Here is a 15,966-nt window from a genome sequence, read left to right as displayed (position 1 = left end):
CTGTATTTTTCCTCTCGATTGCCCGAGGTGACCACCTTGGCTTTTGTCAAGAGAGTTGTAAGTAGGATGCAAGATAGCCTATGGCCACATCACCCTGAATGTGCTCGATCTCGGATGCTAAGCAGGGTCGTGCCTGGTTAGTACCTGGATGGGAGACCGCCTGGGAATACCAGGTGCTGTAGGCTTTTTTCCATTATGTTGTTGGCTTTGGCGACCTGCTGTATTTTTCCTCTCGATTGCCCGAGGTGACCACCTTGGCTTTTGTCAAGAGAGTTGTAAGTAGAGTGCAAGATCGCCTACGGCCACATTATCCTGAATGCGCTCGATCTCGTCTCATCTCAGTTTCTAAGCAGGGTCGGGCCTGGTTAGTACCTGGATGGGAGACCGCCTGGGAATACCAGGTGCCGTAGGCTTTTTTACATTATGTTTTTGGCTTTGGCGACCTGCTGTATTTTTCCTCTCTATTGCCCGAGGTGACCACCTTGGCTTTTGTCAAGAGAGTTGTAAGTAGGGTGCAAGATCGCCTACGGCCACATCACCCTGAATGCGCTCGTTCTCGTCTGATTTCGGATGCTAAGCAGGGTCGGGCCTGGTTAGTACCTGGATGGGAGACCGCCTGCGAATACCAGGTGCCGTAGGCTTTTTTCCATTATGTTGTTGGCTTTGGCGACCTGCTGTATTTTTCCTCTCGATTGCCCGAAGTGACCACCTTGGCTTTTGTCAAGAGAGTTGTAAGTAGGGTGCAAGATCGCCTACAGCCGCATCACCCTGAATGCGCTCGATCTCATCTGATCTCGGATGCTAAGCAGGGTCGGGCCTGGTTAGTACCTGGATGGGAGACCGCCTGGGAATACCAGGTGCCGTAGGCTTTTTTCCATTATGTTGTCAGCTTTGGCGACCTGCTGTATTTTTCCTCTCGATTGCCCGAGGTGACCACCTTGGCTTTTGTCAAGAGAGTTGTAAGTAGGGTGCAAGATCGCCTACGGCCACATCACCCTGAATGCGCTCGAACTCGTCTGATCTCGGATGCTAAGCAGGGTCGGGCCTGGTTAGTACCTGGATGGGAGACCGCCTGGGAATACCAGGTGCCGTAGGCTTTTTTCCATTATGTTGTTGGCTTTGGCGACCTGCTGTATTTTTCCTCTCGATTGCCCGAGGTGACCACCTTGGCTTTTGTCAAGAGAGTTGTAAGTAGGGTGCAAGATTGCCTACGGCCACATCACCCTGAATGCGCTCGACCTCATCTGATCTCGGATGCTGAGCAGGGTCGGGCCTGGTTAGTACCTGGATGGGAGACAGCCTGGGAATACCAGGTGCCGTAGGCTTTTTTCCATTATGTTGTTGGCTTTGGCGACCTGCTGTATTTTTCCTCTCGATTGCCCGAGGTGACCACCTTGGCTTTTGTCAAGAGAGTTGTAAGTAGGGTGCAAGATCGCCTACGGCCACATCACCCTGAATGCGCTCGATCTCGTCTGATCTCGGATGCTAAGCAGGGTCGGGCCTGGTTAGTACCTGGATGGGAGACCGCCTGGGAATACCAGGTGCCGTAGGCATTTTTCCATTATGTTGTTGGCTTTGGCGACCTGCTGTATTTTTCCTCTCGATTGCCCGAGGTGACCACCTTGGCTTTTGTCAAGAGAGTTGTAAGTAGGGTGCAAGATTGCCTACGGCCACATCACCCTGAATGCGCTCGACCTCGTCTGATCTCGGATGCTAAGTAGGGTCGGGCCTGGTTAGTACCTGGATGGGAGACCGCCTGGGAATACCAGGTGCCGTAGGCTTTTTTCCATTATGTTGTTGGCTTTGGCAACCTGCTGTATTTTTCCTCTCGATTGCCCGAGGTGACCACCTTGGATTTTGTCAAGAGAGTTGTTAGTAGGCTGCAAGATCGCCTACGGCCACATCACCCTGGATGCGCTCGATGTCCTCTGATCTCGGATGCTAAGCAGGGTCGGGCCTGGTTAGTACCTGGATGGGAGACTGCCTGGGAATACCAGGTGCCGTAGGCTTTTTTCCATTATGTTGTTGGCTTTGGCGACCTGCTGTATTTTTCCTCTCGATTGCCCGAGGTGACCACCTTGGCTTTTGTCAAGAGAGTTGTAATTAGGGTGCAAGATTGCCTACGGCCACATCACCCTGAATGCGCTCGACCTCGTCTGATCTCGGATGCTAAGCAGGGTCGGGCCTGGTTAGTACCTGGACGGGAGACCGCCTGGAAATACCAGGTGCCGTAGGCTTTTTTCCATTATGTTGTTGGCTTTGGCAACCTGCTGTATTTTTCCTCTCGATTGCCCGAGGTGACCACCTTGGATTTTGTCAAGAGAGTTGTTAGTAGGGTGCAAGATCGCCTATGGCCACATCACCCTGAATGCGCTCGATGTCCTCTGATCTCGGATGCTAAGCAGGGTCGGGCCTGGTTAGTACCTGGATGGGAGACTGCCTGGGAATACGAGGTGCCGTAGGCTTTTTTCCATTATGTTGTTGGCTTTGGCGACCTGCGGTATTTTTCCTCTCGATTGCCCGAGGTGACCACCTTGGCTTTTGTCAAGAGAGTTGTTAGTAGGGTGCAAGATCGCCTACGGCCACATCACCCTGAATGCGCTCTATCTCGTCTGATCTCGGATGCTAAGTGGCATCGGGCCTGGTTAGTACCTGGATGGGAGACCGCCTGGGAATACCAGGTGCCGTAGGCTTTTTTCCATTATGTTGTTGGCTTTGGCGACCTGCTGTATTTTTCCTCTCAATTGCCCGAGGTGACCACCTTGGCTTTTGTCAAGAGAGTTGTAAGTAAGGTGCAAGATCGCCTACGGCCACATCACCCTGAATGCGCTCGATCTCATCTTATCTCGGATGCTAAGCAGGGTCGGGCCTGGTTGGTACCTGGATGGGAGACCGCCTGGGAATACCAGGAGTCGTAGGCTTTTTTCCATTATGTTGTTGGCTTTGGCGACCTGCTGTATTTTTCCTCTCGATTGCCCGAGGTGACCACCTTGGCTTTTGTCAAGAGAGTTGTAAGTAGGGTGCAAGATCGCCTACGGCCACATCAGCCTGAATGCGCTCGATCTCGTCTGATCTCGGATGCTAAGCAGGGTCGGGCCTGGTTAGTACCTGGATGGGAGACCGCCTGGGAATACCAGGTGCCGTAGGCTTTTTTCCATTATGTTGTTGGCTTTGGCAACCTGCTGTATTTTTCCTCTCGATTGCCCGAGGTGACCACCTTGGCTTTTGTCAAGAGAGTTGTAAGTAGGGTGCAAGATAGCCTACGGCCACATCACCCTGAATGCGCTCGATCTCGTCTGATTTCGGATGCAAAGCAGGATCGGGCCTGGTTAGTACCTGGATGGGAGACCGCCTGGGAATACCACGTGCCGCAGGCTTCTTTCCATTATGTTGTTGGCTTTGACGACCTGCTGTATTTTTCCTCTCGATTGCCCGAGGTGACCACCTTGGCTTTTGTCAAGAGAGTTGTAAGTAGGGTGCAAGATCGCCTATGGCCACATCACCCTGAATGCGCTCGATCTTGTCTGATCTCGGATGCTAAGCAGGGTCGGGCCTGGTTAGTACCTGGATGGGAGACCGCCTGGGAATACCAGGTGCCGTCGGCTTTTTTTCCATTATGTTGTTGGCTTTGGCGACCTGCTGTATTTATCCTCCCGATTGCCCGAGGTGACCACCTTGGCTTTTGTCAAGAGAGTTGTAAGTAGGGTGCAAAGATTGCCTACGGCCACATCACCCTGAATGCGCTCGATCTCGTCTGATCTCGGATGCTAAGCAGGGTCGGGCCTGGTTAGTACCTGGATGGGAGACCGCCTGGGAATTCCAGGTGCCGTAGGCTTTTTTCCATTATGTTGTTGGCTTTGGCGACCTGCTGTATTTTTCCTCTCGATTGCCCGAGGTGACCACCTTGGCTTTTGTCAAGAGAGTTGTAAGTAGGGTGCAAGATCGCCTATGGCCACATCACCCTGAATGCGCTCGATCTCATCTGATCTCGGATGCTAAGCAGGGTCGGCCCTGGTTAGTACCTGGATGGGAGACCGCCTGGGAATACCAGGTGCCGTAGGCTTTTTTCCATTATGTTGTTGGCTTTGGCGACCTGCTGTATTTTTCCTCTCGATTGCCCGAGGTGACCACCTTGGCTTTTGTCAAGAGAGTTGTAAGTAGGGTGCAAGATCGCCTATGGTCACATCACCCTGAATGCGCTCGATCTCATCTGATCTTGGATTCCAAGCAGGGTCGGGCCTGGTTAGTACCTGGATGGGAGACCGCCTGGGAATACCAGGTGCCGTAGGCTTTTTTCCATTATGTTGTTGGCTTTGGCGACCTGCTGTATTTTTCCTCTCGATTGCCCGAGGTGACCACCTTGGCTTTTGTCAAGAGAGATGTAAGTAGGGTGCAAAGATTGCCTACGGCCACATCACCCTGAATGCGCTCGATCTCGTCTGATCTCGGATGCTAAGCAGGGTCGGGCCTGGTTAGTACCTGGATGGGAGACCGCCTGGGAATACCAGGTGCGGTAGGCTTTTTTCCATCATGTTGTTGGTTTTGGCGACCTGCAGTATTTTTCCTCTCGTTTGCCCGAGGTGATCACCTTGGCTTTTGTCAAGAGAGTTGTAAGTAGGGTGCAAGCTCGCCTACGGCCACATCACCCTGAATGTGCTCGATCTCGTCTGATCTCGGATGCTAAGCAGGGTCGGCCCTGGTTAGTACCTGGATGGGAGACCGCCTGGGAATACCAGGTGCCGCAGGCTTTTTTCCATTATGTTGTTGGCTTTGGCGACCTGCTGTATTTATCCTCCCGATTGCCCGAGGTGACCACCTTGGCTTTTGTCAAGAGAGTTGTAAGTAGGGTGCAAGATCGCCTACGGCCACATCACCCTGAATGCGCTCGATCTCGTCTGATCTCAGATGCTAAGCAGGGTCGTGCCTGGTTAGTACCTGGATGGGAGACCGCCTGGGAATACCAGGTGCCGTAGGCTTTTTTCCATTATGTTGTTGGCTTTGGCGACCTGCTGTATTTTTCCTCTCGATTGCCCGAGGTGACCACCTTGGCTTTTGTCAAGAGAGTTGTAAGTAAGGTGAAAGATCGCCTATGGCCACATCACCCTGAATGCATTCAATCTCGTCTGATCTCGGATGCCAAGCAGGGTCGGGCCTGGTTAGTACCTGGATGGGAGACCGCCTGGGAATACCAGGTGCCGTAGGCTTTTTTCCATTATGTTGTTGGCTTTGGCGACCTGCTGTATTTTTCCTCTCGATTGCCCGAGGTGACCACCTTGGCTTTTGTCAAGAGAGTTGTAAGTAGGGTGCAAAGATTGCCTACGGCCACATCACCCTGAATGCGCTCGATCTCGTCTGATCTCGGATGCTAAGCAGGGTCGGGCCTGGTTAGTACCTGGATGGGAGACCGCCTGGGAATTCCAGGTGCCGTAGGCTTTTTTCCATTATGTTGTTGGCTTTGGCGACCTGCTGTATTTTTCCTCTCGATTGCCCGAGGTGACCACCTTGGCTTTTGTCAAGAGAGTTGTAAGTAGGGTGCAAGATCGCCTATGGCCACATCACCCTGAATGCGCTCGATCTCGTCTGATCTCGGATGCTAAGCAGGGTCGGCCCTGGTTAGTACCTGGATGGGAGACCGCCTGGGAATACCAGGTGCCGTAGGCTTTTTTCCATTATGTTGTTGGCTTTGGCGACCTGCTGTATTTTTCCTCTCGATTGCCCGAGGTGACCACCTTGGCTTTTGTCAAGAGAGTTGTAAGTAGGGTGCAAGATCGCCTATGGTCACATCACCCTGAATGCGCTCGATCTCATCTGATCTTGGATTCCAAGCAGGGTCGGGCCTGGTTAGTACCTGGATGGGAGACCGCCTGGGAATACCAGGTGCCGTAGGCTTTTTTCCATTATGTTGTTGGCTTTGGCGACCTGCTGTATTTTTCCTCTCGATTGCCCGAGGTGACCACCTTGGCTTTTGTCAAGAGAGTTGTAAGTAGGGTGCAAGACCGCCTACGGCCACATCACCCTGAATGCGCTCGATCTCATCTGATCTTGGATTCCAAGCAGGGTCGGGCCTGGTTAGTACCTGGATGGGAGACCGCCTGGGAATTCCAGGTGCCGTAGGCTTTTTTCCATTATGTTGTTGGCTTTGGCGACCTGCTGTATTTTTCCTCTTGATTGCCCGAGGTGACCACCTTGGCTTTTGTCAAGAGAGTTGTAAGTAGGGTGCAAGACCGCCTACGGCCACATCACCCTGAATGCGCTCGATCTCGTCTGATCTCGGATGCTAAGCAGGGTCGGGCCTGGTTAGTCCCTGGATGGGAGACCGCCTGGGAATACCAGGTGCCGTAGGCTTTTTTCCATTATGTTGTTGGCTTTAGCGACCTGCTGTATTTTTCCTCTCGATTGCCCGAGGTGACCACCTTGGCTTTTGTCAAGAGAGTTGTAAGTAGGGTGCAAGACCGCCTACGGCCACATCACCCTGAATGCGCTCGATCTCGTCTGATCTCGGATGCTAAGCAGGGTCGGGCCTGGTTAGTACCTGGATGGGAGACCGCCTGGGAATACTAGGTGCCGTAGGCTTTTTTCCATTATGTTGTTGGCTTTGGCGACCTGCTGTATTTTTCCTCTCGATTGCCCGAGGTGACCACCTTGGCTTTTGTCAAGAGAGTTGTAAGTAGGGAGCAAGATCGCCTACGGCCACATCACCATGATTGTGCTCGATCTCATCTGATCTCGGATGCTAAGCAGGGTCGGGCCTGGTTAGTACCTGGATGGGAGACCGCCTGGGAATACCAGGTGCCGTAGGCTTTTTTCCATTACGTTGTTGGCTTTGGCGACCTGCTGTATTTTTCCTCTCGTTTGCCCGAGGTGACCACCTTGGCTTTTGTCAAGAGAGTTGTAAGTAGGGGGCAAAATCGCCTACGGCCACATCACCCTGAATGCGCTCGATCTCGTCTGATCTCGGATGCTAAGCCGGGTCGGGCCTGGTTAGTACCTGGATGGGAGACCGCCTAGGAATACCAGGTGCCGTAGGCTTTTTTCCATTATGTTGTTGGCTTTGGCGACCTGCTGTATTTTTCCTCTTGATTGCCCGAGGTGACCACCTTGGCTTTTGTCAAGAGAGTTGTAAGTAGGGCTTAAGATTGCCTACGGCCACATCACTCTGAATGCGCTTGATCTTGTCTGATCTCGGATGCTAAGCAGGGTCGGGCCTGGTTAGTACCTGGATGGGAGACCGCCTGGGAATACCAGGTGCCGTATGCTTTTTTCCATTATGTTGTTGGCTTTGGCGACCTGTTGTATTTTTCCTCTCGATTGCCCGAGGTGACCACCTTGGCTTTTGTCAAGAGAGTTGTAAGTAGGGTGCAAGATCGCCTCCGGCCACATCACCCTGAATGCGCTCGATCTCGTCTGATCTCGGATGCTAAGCAGGGTCAGGCCTGGTTAGTACCTGGATGGGAGACCGCCTGGGAATATCAGGTGCCATAGGCTTTTTTCCATTATGTTGTTGGCTTTGGCGACCTGCTGTATTTTTCCTCTCGATTGCCCGAGGTGACCACCTTGGCTTTTGTCAAGAGAGTTGTAAGTAGGGGGCAAGATTGCCTACGGCCACATCACTCTGAATGCGCTCGATCTCGTCTGATCTCGCATGCTAAGCAGGGTCTGGCCTGGTTAGTACCTGGTTGGGAGACCGCCTGGGAATACCGGGTGCCGTAGGCTTTTTTCCATTATGTTGTTGGCTTTGGCGACCTGCTGTATTTTTCCTCTCGATTGCCCGAGGTGACCACCTTGGCTTTTGTCAAGAGAGTTGTAAATAGGGTGCAAGATCGCCTACGGCCACATTACCCTTAATGCGCTCGTTCTCGTATGCTAAGCAGGGTCGGGCTGGTTGGTACCTGGATGGGAGGCCGCCTGGGAATACCAGTGCCGTAGGCTTTTTTCCATTATGTTGTTGGCTTTGGCGACCTGCTGTATTGTTCCTCTCCATTGCCTGAGGTGACCACCGTGGCTTTTGTCAAGAAAGTTGTAAGTAGGGTGCAAGATCGCCTACAGCCACATCACCCTGAACGCGCTCGCTCTCGTCTGTCGTCGGATGCTAAGCAGGGTCGGGCCTGGTTAGTACCTGGATGGGAGACCGCCTGGGAATACTAGGTGCCGTAGGCTTTTTTCCATTATGTTGTTGGCTTTGGCGACCTGCTGTATTTTTCCTCTCGATTGCCCGAGGTGACCACCTTGGCTTTTGTCAAGAGAGTTGTAAGTAGGTTGCAAGATCGCCTATGGCCACATCACCCTGATTGCGCTCGATCTCATCTGATCTCGGATGCTAAGCATGGTCGGGCCTGGTTAGTACCTGGATGGGAGACCGCCTGGGAATACCAGGTGCCGTAGGCTTTTTTCCATTATGTTGTTGGCTTTGGCGACCTGCTGTATTTTTCCTCTCGATTGCCCGAGGTGACCACCTTGGCTTTTGTCAAGAGAGTTGTAAGTAGGGTGCAAGATCGCCTACGGCCACATCACCCTGAATGCGCTCGATCTCGTCTGATCTCGGATGCTAAGCAGGGTCGGGCCTGGTTAGTACCTGGATGGTAGACCGCCTGGGAATACCGGGTGCGGTAGGCTTTTTTCCATTATGTTGTTGGCTTTGGCGACCTGCTGTATTTTTCCTCTTGATTGCCCGAGGTGACCACCTTGGCTTTTGTCAAGAGAGTTGTAAGTAGGGTGTAAGATCATCTACGGCCACATCACCCTGAATGCGCTTGATCTCGTCTGATCTCGGATGCTAACCAGGGTCGGGCTTGGTTAGGAGCTGGATGGGATACCGCCTGGGAATACTAGGTGCCGTAGACTTTTTTCCATTATGTTGTTGGCTTTGGCGACCTGCTGTATTTTTCCTCTCCATTGCCCGAGGTGACCACCTTGGCTTTTGTCAAGAGAGTTGTAAGTAGGTTGTAAGTAGGTTGCAAGATTGCCTACAGCCACATCACCCTGAATGCGCTCGATCTCGTCTGATCTAGGATGCTAAGCAGGGTCGGGCCTGGTTAGTACCTGGATGGGAGACCGCCTGGGAATACCAGGTGCCGTAGGCTTTTTTCCATTATGTTGTTGGCTTTGGCGACCTGCTGTATTTTTCCTCTCGATTGCCCGAGGTGACCACCTTGGCTTTTGTCAAGAGAGTTGTAAGTAGGGTGTAAGATTGCCTATGGCCACATCACCCTGAATGCGCTCGATCTCATCTGATCTTGGATTCCAAGCAGGGTCGGGCCTGGTTAGTACCTGGATGGGAGACCGCCTGGGAATACCAGGTGCCGTAGGCTTTTTTCCATTATGTTGTTGGCTTTGGCGACCTGCTGTATTTTTCCTCTCGATTGCCCGAGGTGACCACCTTGGCTTTTGTCAAGAGAGATGTAAGTAGGGTGCAAAGATTGCCTACGGCCACATCACCCTGAATGCGCTCGATCTCGTCTGATCTTGGATGCTAAGCAGGGTCGGGCCTGGTTAGTACCTGGATGGGAGACCGCCTGGGAATACCAGGTGCGGTAGGCTTTTTTCCATCATGTTGTTGGTTTTGGCGACCTGCAGTATTTTTCCTCTCGTTTGCCCGAGGTGATCACCTTGGCTTTTGTCAAGAGAGTTGTAAGTAGGGTGCAAGCTCGCCTATGGCCACATCACCCTGAATGTGCTCGATCTCGGATGCTAAGCAGGGTCGGCCCTGGTTAGTACCTGGATGGGAGACCGCCTGGGAATACCAGGTGCCGTAGGCTTTTTTCCATTATGTTGTTGGCTTTAGCGACCTGCTGTATTTTTCCTCTCGATTGCCCGAGGTGACCACCTTGGCTTTTGTCAAGAGAGTTGTAAGTAGGGCGCAAGACCGCCTACGGCCACATCACCCTGAATGCGCTCGATCTCGTCTGATCTCGGATGCTAAGCAGGGTCGGGCCTGGTTAGTCCCTGGATGGGAGACCGCCTGGGAATACCAGGTGCCGTAGGCTTTTTTCCATTATGTTGTTGGCTTTAGCGACCTGCTGTATTTTTCCTCTTGATTGCCCGAGGTGACCACCTTGGCTTTTGTCAAGAGAGTTGTAAGTAGGGTGCAAGACCGCCTACGGCCATATCACCCTGAATGCGCTCGATCTTGTCTGATCTCGGATGCTAAGCAGGGTCGGGCCTGGATGGGAGACCGCCTGGGAATACTAGGTGCCGTAGGCTTTTTTCCATTATGTTGTTGGCTTTGGCGACCTGCTGTATTTTTCCTCTCGATTGCCCGAGGTGACCACCTTGGCTTTTGTCAAGAGAGTTGTAAGTAGGTAGCAAGATCGCCTACGGCCACATCACCATGATTGCGCTCGATCTCATCTGATCTCGGATGCTAAGCAGGGTCGGGCCTGGTTAGTACCTGGATGGGAGACCGCCTGGGAATACTAGGTGCCGTAGGCTTTTTTCCATGATGTTGTTAGCTTTGGCGACCTGCTGTATTTTTCCTCTCGATTGCCCGAGGTGACCACCTTGGCTTTTGTCAAGAGAGTTGTAAGTAGGGAGCAAGATCGCCTACGGCCACATCACCATGATTGCGCTCGATCTCATCTGATCTCGGATGCTAAGCAGGGTCGGGCCTGGTTAGTACCTGGATGGGAGACCGCCTGGGAATACCAGGTGCCGTAGGCTTTTTTCCATTACGTTGTTGGCTTTGGCGACCTGCTGTATTTTTCCTCTCGATTGCCCGAGGTGACCACCTTGGCTTTTGTCAAGAGAGTTGTAAGTAGGGTGCAAGATCGCCTACGGCCACATCACCCTGAATGCGCTCGATCTCGTCTGATCTCGGATGCTAAGCAGGGTCGGGCCTGGTTAGTACCTGGATGGGAGACTGCCTGGGAATACCAGGTGCCGTAGGCTTTTTTCCATTATGTTGTTGGCTTTGGCGACCTGCTGTATTTTTCCTCTCGATTGCCCGAGGTGACCACCTTGGCTTTTGTCAAGAGAGTTGTAAGTAGGGTGCAAGATCGCCTATGGCCACATCACCCTGAATGCGCTCGATCTCGTCTGATCTCGGATGCTAAGCAGCGTCGGGCCTGGTTAGTACCTGGATGGGAGACCGCCTGGGAATACCAGGTGCCGTAGGCTTTTTTCCATTATGTTGTTGGCTTTGGCGACCTGCTGTATTTTTCCTCTCGATTCCCCGAGGTGACCACCTTGGCTTTTGTCAAGAGAGTTGTAAGTAGGATGCAAGATCGCCTACGGCCACATCACCCTGAATGCGCTCGATCTCGTCTGATCTCGGATGCTAAGCAGGGTCGGGCCTGGTTAGTACCTGGATGGGAGACCGCCTGGGAATACTAGGTGCCGTAGGCTTTTTTCCATTATGTTGTTGGCTTTGGCGACCTGCTGTATTTTTCCTCTCGATTGCCCGAGGTGACCACCTTGGCTTTTGTCAAGAGAGTTGTAAGTAGGGTGCAAGATTGCCTACGGCCACATCACCCTGAATGCGCTCGATCTCGTCTGATCTCGGATGCTAAGCAGGGTCGGGCCCTCTATAGTACCTGGATGGGAGACCGCCTGGGAATACTAGGTGCCGTAGGCTTTTTTCCATTATGTTGTTGGCTTTGGCGACCTGCTGTATTTTTCCTCTCGATTGCCCGAGGTGACCACCTTGGCTTTTGTCAAGAGAGTTGTAAGTAGGTTGCAAGTAGGTTGCAAGATTGCCTACAGCCACATCACCCTGAATGCGCTCGATCTCGTCTGATCTAAGATGCTAAGCAGGGTCGGGCCTGGTTAGTACTTGGATGGGAGACCACCTGGGAATACCAGGTGCCGTAGGCTTTTTTCCATTATGTTGTTGGCTTTGGCGACCTGCTGTATTTTTCCTCTCGATTGCCCGAGGTGACCACCTTGGCTTTTGTCAAGAGAGTTGTAAGTAGGGTGCAAGATCGCCTATGGCCACATCACCCTGAATGCGCTCTATCTCGTCTGATCTCGGATGCTAAGCAGCGTCGGGCCTGGTTAGTACCTGGATGGGAGACCGCCTGGGAATACCAGGTGCCGTAGGCTTTTTTCCATTATGTTGTTGGCTTTGGCGACCTGCTGTATTTTTCCTCTCGATTCCCCGAGGTGACCACCTTGGCTTTTGTCAAGAGAGTTGTAAGTAGGATGCAAGATCGCCTACGGCCACATCACCCTGAATGCGCTCGATCTCGTCTGATCTCGGATGCTAAGCAGGGTCGGGCCTGGTTAGTACCTGGATGGGAGACCGCCTGGGAATACTAGGTGCCGTAGGCTTTTTTCCATTATGTTGTTGGCTTTGGCGACCTGCTGTATTTTTCCTCTCGATTGCCCGAGGTGACCACCTTGACTTTTGTCAAGAGAGTTGTAAGTAGGGGGCAAGATCGCCTACAGCCAGAACACCCTGAATGCGCTCGATCTCGTCTGATCTCGGATGCTAAGCAGGGTCGGGCTTGGTTAGTCCCTGGATGGGAGACCGACTGGGAATACCAGGTGCCGTAGGCTTTTTTCCATTATGTTGTTGGCTTTAGCGACCTGCTGTATTTTTCCTCTCGATTGCCCGAGGTGACCACCTTGGCTTTTGTCAAGAGAGTTGTAAGTAGGGTGCAAGACCGCATACGGCCACATCACCCTGAATGCGCTCGATCTCGTCTGATCTCGGATGCTAAGCAGGGTCGGGCCTGGTTAGTACCTGGATGGGAGACCGCCTGGGAATACTAGGTGCCGTAGGCTTTTTTCCATTATGTTGTTGGCTTTGGCGACCTGCTGTATTTTTCCTCTCGATTGCCCGAGGTGACCACCTTGGCTTTTGTCAAGAGAGTTGTAAGTAGGCTGCAAGATCGCCTATGGCCACATCACCCTGAATGCGCTCGATCTCATCTGATCTCGGATGCTAAGCAGGGTCGGGCCTGGTTAGTACCTGGATGGGAGACCGCCTGGGAATACCAGGTGCCGTAGGCTTTTTTCCATTATGTTGTTGGCTTTGGCGACCTGCTGTATTTTTCCTCTTGATTGCCCGAGGTGACCACCTTGGCTTTTGTCAAGAGAGTTGTAAGTAGGATGCAAGATCGCCTACGGCCACATCACCCTGAATGCGCTCGATCTCGTCTGATCTCGGATGCTAAGCAGGGTCGGGCCTGGTTAGTACCTGGATGGGAGACCGCCTGGGAATACTAGGTGCCGTAGGCATTTTTCCATTATGTTGTTGGCTTTGGCGACCTGCTGTATTTTTCCTCTTGATTGCCCGAGGTGACCACCTTGGCTTTTGTCAAGAGAGTTGTAAGTAGGGTGCAAGATCGCCTACAGCCAGAACACCCTGAATGCGCTCGATCTCGTCTGATCTCGGATGCTAAGCAGGGTCGGGCCTGGTTAGTACCTGGATGGTAGACCGCCTGGGAATACCGGGTGCCGTAGGCTTTTTTCCATTATGTTGTTGGCTTTGGCGACCTGCTGTATTTTTCCTCTTGATTGCCCGAGGTGACCACCTTGGCTTTTGTCAAGAGAGTTGTAAGTAGGGTGCAAGATCGCCTACGGCCACATCACCCTGAATGCGCTCGATCTCGTCTGATCTCGGATGCTAAGCAGGGTCGGCCCTGGTTAGTACCTGGATGGGAGACCGCCTGGGAATACCAGGTGCGTAGGATTTTTTCCATTATGTTGTTGGCTTTGGCGACCTGCTGTATTTTTCCTCTTGATTGCCCGAGGTGACCACCTTGGCTTTTGTCAAGAGAGTTGTAAGTAGGGTGCAAGACCGCCTACGGCCACATCACCCTGAATGCGCTCGATCTCGTCTGATCTTGGATGCTAAGCAGGGTTGGGCCTGGTTAGTCCCTGGATGGGAGACCGCCTGGGAATACCAGGTGCCGTAGGCTTTTTTCCATTATGTTGTTGGCTTTAGCGACCTGCTGTATTTTTCCTCTCGATTGCCCGAGGTGACCACCTTGGCTTTTGTCAAGAGAGTTGTAAGTAGGGTGCAAGACCGCCTACGGCCACATCACCCTGAATGCGCTCGATCTCGTCTGATCTCGGATGCTAAGCAGGGTCGGGCCTGGTTAGTACCTGGATGGGAGACCGCCTGGGAATACTAGGTGCCGTAGGCTTTTTTCCATTATGTTGTTGGCTTTGGCGACCTGCTGTATTTTTCCTCTCGATTGCCCGAGGTGACCACCTTGGCTTTTGTCAAGAGAGTTGTAAGTAGGGAGCAAGATCGCCTACGGCCACATCACCATGATTGCGCTCGATCTCATCTGATCTCAGATACTAAGCAGGGTCTGGCCTGGTTAGTACCTGGATGGAGACTGCCTGGGAATACCAGGTGCCGTAGGCTTTTTTCCATTATGTTGTTGGCTTTGGCGACCTGCTGTATTTTTCCTCTCGATTGCCCGAGGTGACCACCTTGGCTTTTGTCAAGAGAGTTGTAAGTAGAGCGCAAGATCGCCTACGGCCACATCACCCTGAATGCGCTCGATCTCGTCTGATCTCGGATGCTCAGCAGGGTCGGGCCTGGTTAGTACCTGGATGGGAGACCGCCTGTGAATACCAGGTGCCGTAGGCTTTTTTCCATTATGTTGTTGGCTTTGGCGACCTGCTGTATTTTTCCTCTCGATTGCCCGAGGTGACCACCTTGGCTTTTGTCAAGAGAGTTGTAAGTAGGGTGCAAGATTGCCTACGGCCACATCACCCTGAATGCGCTCGATCTCGTCTGATCTCAGATGCTAAGCAGGGTCGGGCCTGGTTAGTACCTGGATGGGAGACTGCCTGGGAATACCAGGTGCCGTAGGCTTTTTTCCATTATGTTGTTGGCTTTGGCGACCTGCTGTATTTTTCCTCTCGATTGCCCGAGGTGACCACCTTGGCTTTTGTCAAGAGAGTTGTAAGTAGAGCGCAAGATCGCAAGATCGCAAGATCGCCTACGGCCACATCACCCTGAATGCGCTCGATCTCGTCTGATCTCGGATGCAAAGCAGGGTCGGGCCTGGTTAGTACCTGGATGGGAGACTGCCTGGGAATACCAGGTGCCGTAGGCTTTTTTCCATTATGTTGTTGGCTTTGGCGACCTGCTGTATTTTTCCTCTCGATTGCCCGAGGTGACCACCTTGGCTTTTGTCAAGAGAGTTGTAAGTAGGGTGCAAGATCACCTACGGCCACATCACCCTGAATGCGCTCGATCTCGTCTGATCTCGGATGCTAAGCAGGGTCGGGCCTGGTTAGTACCTGGATGGGAGACCGCCTGGGAATACCAGGTGCCGTAGGCTTTTTTCCATTATGTTGTTGGCTTTGGCGACCTGCTGTATTTTTCCTCTCCATTGCCCGAGGTGACCACCTTGGCTTTTGTCAAGAGAGTTGTAAGTAGGGTGCAATATCGCCTACGGCCACATCACCCTGAATGCACTCGATCTCGTCTGATCTCGGATGCTAAGCAGGGTCGGGCCTGGTTAGTACCTGGATGGGAGACCGCCTGGGAATACCAGGTGCCGTAGGCTTTTTTTCATTATGTTGTTGGCTTTGGAGACCTGCTGTATTTTTCCTCTCGATTGCCCGAGGTAACCACCTTGGCTTTTGTCAAGAGAGTTGTAAGTAGGGTGCAAGATTGCCTACGGCCACATCACCCTGAATGCGCTCGATCTCGTCTGATCTCGGATGCTAAGCAGGGTCGGGCCCTTCTTAGTACCTGGATAGGAGACCGCCTGGGAATACCAGGTGCCGTAGGCTTTTTTCCATTATGTTGTTGGCTTTGGCGACCTGCTGTATTTTTCCTCTCGATTGCCCGAGGTGACCACCTTGGCTTTTGTCAAGAGAGTTGTAAGTAGGGTGCAAGATCGCCTACGGCGACATCACCCTGAATGCGCTCGATCTCGTCTGATCTCGGTTACTAAGCAGGGTCGGGCCTGGTTAGTACCCGGATGGGAGACCGCCTGGGAATACCAGGTGCCGTAGGCTTTTTTCCATTATGTTGTTGGCTTTGGCGACCTCCTGTAT

The 15,966-nt window shown here is 52.5% G+C and overlaps 36 non-coding genes and 32 pseudogenes across 36 annotated transcripts; all 68 read left to right on the top strand.

Moving 5' to 3' along the window:
* Nucleotides 1–76: 76 nt before the first annotated feature.
* On the top strand, nt 77–185 carry LOC143948192 (5S ribosomal RNA; annotated as a pseudogene).
* A 109-nt stretch (nt 186–294) lies between these two features.
* Nucleotides 295–413, top strand: LOC143948690 (5S ribosomal RNA; annotated as a pseudogene).
* A 109-nt stretch (nt 414–522) lies between these two features.
* LOC143944712 (5S ribosomal RNA) lies at nt 523–641 on the top strand (annotated as a pseudogene).
* Nucleotides 642–750: 109 nt separating this feature from the next.
* Nucleotides 751–869, top strand: LOC143952597 (5S ribosomal RNA). Its single transcript, XR_013267759.1, has one exon. It is a non-coding gene; the product is annotated as a 5S ribosomal RNA (ribosomal RNA).
* A 109-nt stretch (nt 870–978) lies between these two features.
* Nucleotides 979–1,097, top strand: LOC143950613 (5S ribosomal RNA). Its single transcript, XR_013265964.1, has one exon. It is a non-coding gene; the product is annotated as a 5S ribosomal RNA (ribosomal RNA).
* Nucleotides 1,098–1,206: 109 nt separating this feature from the next.
* LOC143945621 (5S ribosomal RNA) lies at nt 1,207–1,325 on the top strand (annotated as a pseudogene).
* Nucleotides 1,326–1,434: 109 nt separating this feature from the next.
* On the top strand, nt 1,435–1,553 carry LOC143944205 (5S ribosomal RNA). The gene has a single exon (XR_013265005.1). It is a non-coding gene; the product is annotated as a 5S ribosomal RNA (ribosomal RNA).
* A 109-nt stretch (nt 1,554–1,662) lies between these two features.
* On the top strand, nt 1,663–1,781 carry LOC143952902 (5S ribosomal RNA). Its single transcript, XR_013268034.1, has one exon. It is a non-coding gene; the product is annotated as a 5S ribosomal RNA (ribosomal RNA).
* A 109-nt stretch (nt 1,782–1,890) lies between these two features.
* LOC143944909 (5S ribosomal RNA) lies at nt 1,891–2,009 on the top strand (annotated as a pseudogene).
* A 109-nt stretch (nt 2,010–2,118) lies between these two features.
* Nucleotides 2,119–2,237, top strand: LOC143944013 (5S ribosomal RNA; annotated as a pseudogene).
* Nucleotides 2,238–2,346: 109 nt separating this feature from the next.
* Nucleotides 2,347–2,465, top strand: LOC143947478 (5S ribosomal RNA; annotated as a pseudogene).
* A 109-nt stretch (nt 2,466–2,574) lies between these two features.
* Nucleotides 2,575–2,693, top strand: LOC143947530 (5S ribosomal RNA; annotated as a pseudogene).
* Nucleotides 2,694–2,802: 109 nt separating this feature from the next.
* LOC143945541 (5S ribosomal RNA) lies at nt 2,803–2,921 on the top strand (annotated as a pseudogene).
* Nucleotides 2,922–3,030: 109 nt separating this feature from the next.
* On the top strand, nt 3,031–3,149 carry LOC143951767 (5S ribosomal RNA). Its single transcript, XR_013267008.1, has one exon. It is a non-coding gene; the product is annotated as a 5S ribosomal RNA (ribosomal RNA).
* Nucleotides 3,150–3,258: 109 nt separating this feature from the next.
* On the top strand, nt 3,259–3,377 carry LOC143947592 (5S ribosomal RNA; annotated as a pseudogene).
* Nucleotides 3,378–3,486: 109 nt separating this feature from the next.
* Nucleotides 3,487–3,605, top strand: LOC143954338 (5S ribosomal RNA). The gene has a single exon (XR_013269339.1). It is a non-coding gene; the product is annotated as a 5S ribosomal RNA (ribosomal RNA).
* A 111-nt stretch (nt 3,606–3,716) lies between these two features.
* On the top strand, nt 3,717–3,835 carry LOC143943467 (5S ribosomal RNA). The gene has a single exon (XR_013264937.1). It is a non-coding gene; the product is annotated as a 5S ribosomal RNA (ribosomal RNA).
* Nucleotides 3,836–3,944: 109 nt separating this feature from the next.
* Nucleotides 3,945–4,063, top strand: LOC143951806 (5S ribosomal RNA). The gene has a single exon (XR_013267043.1). It is a non-coding gene; the product is annotated as a 5S ribosomal RNA (ribosomal RNA).
* Nucleotides 4,064–4,172: 109 nt separating this feature from the next.
* On the top strand, nt 4,173–4,291 carry LOC143944723 (5S ribosomal RNA; annotated as a pseudogene).
* Nucleotides 4,292–4,401: 110 nt separating this feature from the next.
* On the top strand, nt 4,402–4,520 carry LOC143951667 (5S ribosomal RNA). The gene has a single exon (XR_013266918.1). It is a non-coding gene; the product is annotated as a 5S ribosomal RNA (ribosomal RNA).
* A 109-nt stretch (nt 4,521–4,629) lies between these two features.
* On the top strand, nt 4,630–4,748 carry LOC143943855 (5S ribosomal RNA; annotated as a pseudogene).
* A 109-nt stretch (nt 4,749–4,857) lies between these two features.
* Nucleotides 4,858–4,976, top strand: LOC143952542 (5S ribosomal RNA). Its single transcript, XR_013267709.1, has one exon. It is a non-coding gene; the product is annotated as a 5S ribosomal RNA (ribosomal RNA).
* A 109-nt stretch (nt 4,977–5,085) lies between these two features.
* LOC143943910 (5S ribosomal RNA) lies at nt 5,086–5,204 on the top strand (annotated as a pseudogene).
* Nucleotides 5,205–5,314: 110 nt separating this feature from the next.
* LOC143943455 (5S ribosomal RNA) lies at nt 5,315–5,433 on the top strand. The gene has a single exon (XR_013264936.1). It is a non-coding gene; the product is annotated as a 5S ribosomal RNA (ribosomal RNA).
* Nucleotides 5,434–5,542: 109 nt separating this feature from the next.
* On the top strand, nt 5,543–5,661 carry LOC143952596 (5S ribosomal RNA). Its single transcript, XR_013267758.1, has one exon. It is a non-coding gene; the product is annotated as a 5S ribosomal RNA (ribosomal RNA).
* A 109-nt stretch (nt 5,662–5,770) lies between these two features.
* LOC143944722 (5S ribosomal RNA) lies at nt 5,771–5,889 on the top strand (annotated as a pseudogene).
* A 109-nt stretch (nt 5,890–5,998) lies between these two features.
* LOC143943464 (5S ribosomal RNA) lies at nt 5,999–6,117 on the top strand (annotated as a pseudogene).
* Nucleotides 6,118–6,226: 109 nt separating this feature from the next.
* On the top strand, nt 6,227–6,345 carry LOC143951555 (5S ribosomal RNA). Its single transcript, XR_013266816.1, has one exon. It is a non-coding gene; the product is annotated as a 5S ribosomal RNA (ribosomal RNA).
* A 109-nt stretch (nt 6,346–6,454) lies between these two features.
* Nucleotides 6,455–6,573, top strand: LOC143950533 (5S ribosomal RNA). The gene has a single exon (XR_013265891.1). It is a non-coding gene; the product is annotated as a 5S ribosomal RNA (ribosomal RNA).
* A 109-nt stretch (nt 6,574–6,682) lies between these two features.
* LOC143952408 (5S ribosomal RNA) lies at nt 6,683–6,801 on the top strand. The gene has a single exon (XR_013267588.1). It is a non-coding gene; the product is annotated as a 5S ribosomal RNA (ribosomal RNA).
* A 109-nt stretch (nt 6,802–6,910) lies between these two features.
* LOC143952707 (5S ribosomal RNA) lies at nt 6,911–7,029 on the top strand. Its single transcript, XR_013267858.1, has one exon. It is a non-coding gene; the product is annotated as a 5S ribosomal RNA (ribosomal RNA).
* A 109-nt stretch (nt 7,030–7,138) lies between these two features.
* Nucleotides 7,139–7,257, top strand: LOC143944316 (5S ribosomal RNA; annotated as a pseudogene).
* A 109-nt stretch (nt 7,258–7,366) lies between these two features.
* Nucleotides 7,367–7,485, top strand: LOC143945985 (5S ribosomal RNA; annotated as a pseudogene).
* A 109-nt stretch (nt 7,486–7,594) lies between these two features.
* On the top strand, nt 7,595–7,713 carry LOC143944833 (5S ribosomal RNA; annotated as a pseudogene).
* Nucleotides 7,714–8,038: 325 nt separating this feature from the next.
* Nucleotides 8,039–8,157, top strand: LOC143948562 (5S ribosomal RNA; annotated as a pseudogene).
* A 109-nt stretch (nt 8,158–8,266) lies between these two features.
* LOC143952202 (5S ribosomal RNA) lies at nt 8,267–8,385 on the top strand. Its single transcript, XR_013267401.1, has one exon. It is a non-coding gene; the product is annotated as a 5S ribosomal RNA (ribosomal RNA).
* A 109-nt stretch (nt 8,386–8,494) lies between these two features.
* On the top strand, nt 8,495–8,613 carry LOC143954311 (5S ribosomal RNA). The gene has a single exon (XR_013269314.1). It is a non-coding gene; the product is annotated as a 5S ribosomal RNA (ribosomal RNA).
* A 109-nt stretch (nt 8,614–8,722) lies between these two features.
* On the top strand, nt 8,723–8,841 carry LOC143949103 (5S ribosomal RNA; annotated as a pseudogene).
* A 120-nt stretch (nt 8,842–8,961) lies between these two features.
* Nucleotides 8,962–9,080, top strand: LOC143943941 (5S ribosomal RNA; annotated as a pseudogene).
* A 109-nt stretch (nt 9,081–9,189) lies between these two features.
* Nucleotides 9,190–9,308, top strand: LOC143944165 (5S ribosomal RNA; annotated as a pseudogene).
* A 110-nt stretch (nt 9,309–9,418) lies between these two features.
* Nucleotides 9,419–9,537, top strand: LOC143953867 (5S ribosomal RNA). The gene has a single exon (XR_013268910.1). It is a non-coding gene; the product is annotated as a 5S ribosomal RNA (ribosomal RNA).
* Nucleotides 9,538–9,646: 109 nt separating this feature from the next.
* On the top strand, nt 9,647–9,755 carry LOC143948636 (5S ribosomal RNA; annotated as a pseudogene).
* A 109-nt stretch (nt 9,756–9,864) lies between these two features.
* Nucleotides 9,865–9,983, top strand: LOC143951554 (5S ribosomal RNA). The gene has a single exon (XR_013266815.1). It is a non-coding gene; the product is annotated as a 5S ribosomal RNA (ribosomal RNA).
* A 326-nt stretch (nt 9,984–10,309) lies between these two features.
* Nucleotides 10,310–10,428, top strand: LOC143952982 (5S ribosomal RNA). The gene has a single exon (XR_013268106.1). It is a non-coding gene; the product is annotated as a 5S ribosomal RNA (ribosomal RNA).
* A 109-nt stretch (nt 10,429–10,537) lies between these two features.
* LOC143950963 (5S ribosomal RNA) lies at nt 10,538–10,656 on the top strand. The gene has a single exon (XR_013266280.1). It is a non-coding gene; the product is annotated as a 5S ribosomal RNA (ribosomal RNA).
* Nucleotides 10,657–10,765: 109 nt separating this feature from the next.
* On the top strand, nt 10,766–10,884 carry LOC143950637 (5S ribosomal RNA). The gene has a single exon (XR_013265986.1). It is a non-coding gene; the product is annotated as a 5S ribosomal RNA (ribosomal RNA).
* A 109-nt stretch (nt 10,885–10,993) lies between these two features.
* On the top strand, nt 10,994–11,112 carry LOC143952625 (5S ribosomal RNA). The gene has a single exon (XR_013267784.1). It is a non-coding gene; the product is annotated as a 5S ribosomal RNA (ribosomal RNA).
* Nucleotides 11,113–11,221: 109 nt separating this feature from the next.
* Nucleotides 11,222–11,340, top strand: LOC143950531 (5S ribosomal RNA). Its single transcript, XR_013265890.1, has one exon. It is a non-coding gene; the product is annotated as a 5S ribosomal RNA (ribosomal RNA).
* Nucleotides 11,341–11,449: 109 nt separating this feature from the next.
* Nucleotides 11,450–11,569, top strand: LOC143945634 (5S ribosomal RNA; annotated as a pseudogene).
* Nucleotides 11,570–11,689: 120 nt separating this feature from the next.
* On the top strand, nt 11,690–11,808 carry LOC143945606 (5S ribosomal RNA; annotated as a pseudogene).
* A 109-nt stretch (nt 11,809–11,917) lies between these two features.
* On the top strand, nt 11,918–12,036 carry LOC143944940 (5S ribosomal RNA; annotated as a pseudogene).
* Nucleotides 12,037–12,145: 109 nt separating this feature from the next.
* Nucleotides 12,146–12,264, top strand: LOC143950530 (5S ribosomal RNA). The gene has a single exon (XR_013265889.1). It is a non-coding gene; the product is annotated as a 5S ribosomal RNA (ribosomal RNA).
* A 109-nt stretch (nt 12,265–12,373) lies between these two features.
* Nucleotides 12,374–12,492, top strand: LOC143946738 (5S ribosomal RNA; annotated as a pseudogene).
* A 109-nt stretch (nt 12,493–12,601) lies between these two features.
* Nucleotides 12,602–12,720, top strand: LOC143952700 (5S ribosomal RNA). The gene has a single exon (XR_013267851.1). It is a non-coding gene; the product is annotated as a 5S ribosomal RNA (ribosomal RNA).
* Nucleotides 12,721–12,829: 109 nt separating this feature from the next.
* LOC143954970 (5S ribosomal RNA) lies at nt 12,830–12,948 on the top strand. Its single transcript, XR_013269772.1, has one exon. It is a non-coding gene; the product is annotated as a 5S ribosomal RNA (ribosomal RNA).
* A 109-nt stretch (nt 12,949–13,057) lies between these two features.
* On the top strand, nt 13,058–13,176 carry LOC143950925 (5S ribosomal RNA). Its single transcript, XR_013266245.1, has one exon. It is a non-coding gene; the product is annotated as a 5S ribosomal RNA (ribosomal RNA).
* A 109-nt stretch (nt 13,177–13,285) lies between these two features.
* LOC143944519 (5S ribosomal RNA) lies at nt 13,286–13,404 on the top strand (annotated as a pseudogene).
* Nucleotides 13,405–13,513: 109 nt separating this feature from the next.
* LOC143946760 (5S ribosomal RNA) lies at nt 13,514–13,631 on the top strand (annotated as a pseudogene).
* A 109-nt stretch (nt 13,632–13,740) lies between these two features.
* On the top strand, nt 13,741–13,859 carry LOC143953091 (5S ribosomal RNA). Its single transcript, XR_013268205.1, has one exon. It is a non-coding gene; the product is annotated as a 5S ribosomal RNA (ribosomal RNA).
* Nucleotides 13,860–13,968: 109 nt separating this feature from the next.
* Nucleotides 13,969–14,087, top strand: LOC143950528 (5S ribosomal RNA). Its single transcript, XR_013265887.1, has one exon. It is a non-coding gene; the product is annotated as a 5S ribosomal RNA (ribosomal RNA).
* A 109-nt stretch (nt 14,088–14,196) lies between these two features.
* Nucleotides 14,197–14,314, top strand: LOC143949168 (5S ribosomal RNA; annotated as a pseudogene).
* Nucleotides 14,315–14,423: 109 nt separating this feature from the next.
* Nucleotides 14,424–14,542, top strand: LOC143954015 (5S ribosomal RNA). The gene has a single exon (XR_013269044.1). It is a non-coding gene; the product is annotated as a 5S ribosomal RNA (ribosomal RNA).
* Nucleotides 14,543–14,651: 109 nt separating this feature from the next.
* On the top strand, nt 14,652–14,770 carry LOC143953482 (5S ribosomal RNA). Its single transcript, XR_013268560.1, has one exon. It is a non-coding gene; the product is annotated as a 5S ribosomal RNA (ribosomal RNA).
* Nucleotides 14,771–14,895: 125 nt separating this feature from the next.
* LOC143952181 (5S ribosomal RNA) lies at nt 14,896–15,014 on the top strand. Its single transcript, XR_013267382.1, has one exon. It is a non-coding gene; the product is annotated as a 5S ribosomal RNA (ribosomal RNA).
* Nucleotides 15,015–15,123: 109 nt separating this feature from the next.
* Nucleotides 15,124–15,242, top strand: LOC143950417 (5S ribosomal RNA). The gene has a single exon (XR_013265821.1). It is a non-coding gene; the product is annotated as a 5S ribosomal RNA (ribosomal RNA).
* Nucleotides 15,243–15,351: 109 nt separating this feature from the next.
* LOC143952158 (5S ribosomal RNA) lies at nt 15,352–15,470 on the top strand. The gene has a single exon (XR_013267361.1). It is a non-coding gene; the product is annotated as a 5S ribosomal RNA (ribosomal RNA).
* A 109-nt stretch (nt 15,471–15,579) lies between these two features.
* LOC143947214 (5S ribosomal RNA) lies at nt 15,580–15,699 on the top strand (annotated as a pseudogene).
* Nucleotides 15,700–15,808: 109 nt separating this feature from the next.
* Nucleotides 15,809–15,927, top strand: LOC143954808 (5S ribosomal RNA; annotated as a pseudogene).
* The last annotated feature ends 39 nt before the right edge of the window (nt 15,928–15,966 follow it).

Source organism: Lithobates pipiens, unplaced genomic scaffold, assembly GCF_037356315.1.
Source record: "Lithobates pipiens isolate NorthernLeopardFrog02 unplaced genomic scaffold, aLitPip1_a1.2 Scaffold_30, whole genome shotgun sequence".
Classification (NCBI taxonomy): Eukaryota; Metazoa; Chordata; class Amphibia; order Anura; family Ranidae; genus Lithobates; species Lithobates pipiens.
The sequence above is the reverse complement of the archived record's forward strand: the minus strand, read 5'-3'. Positions and strand labels throughout refer to the sequence as shown.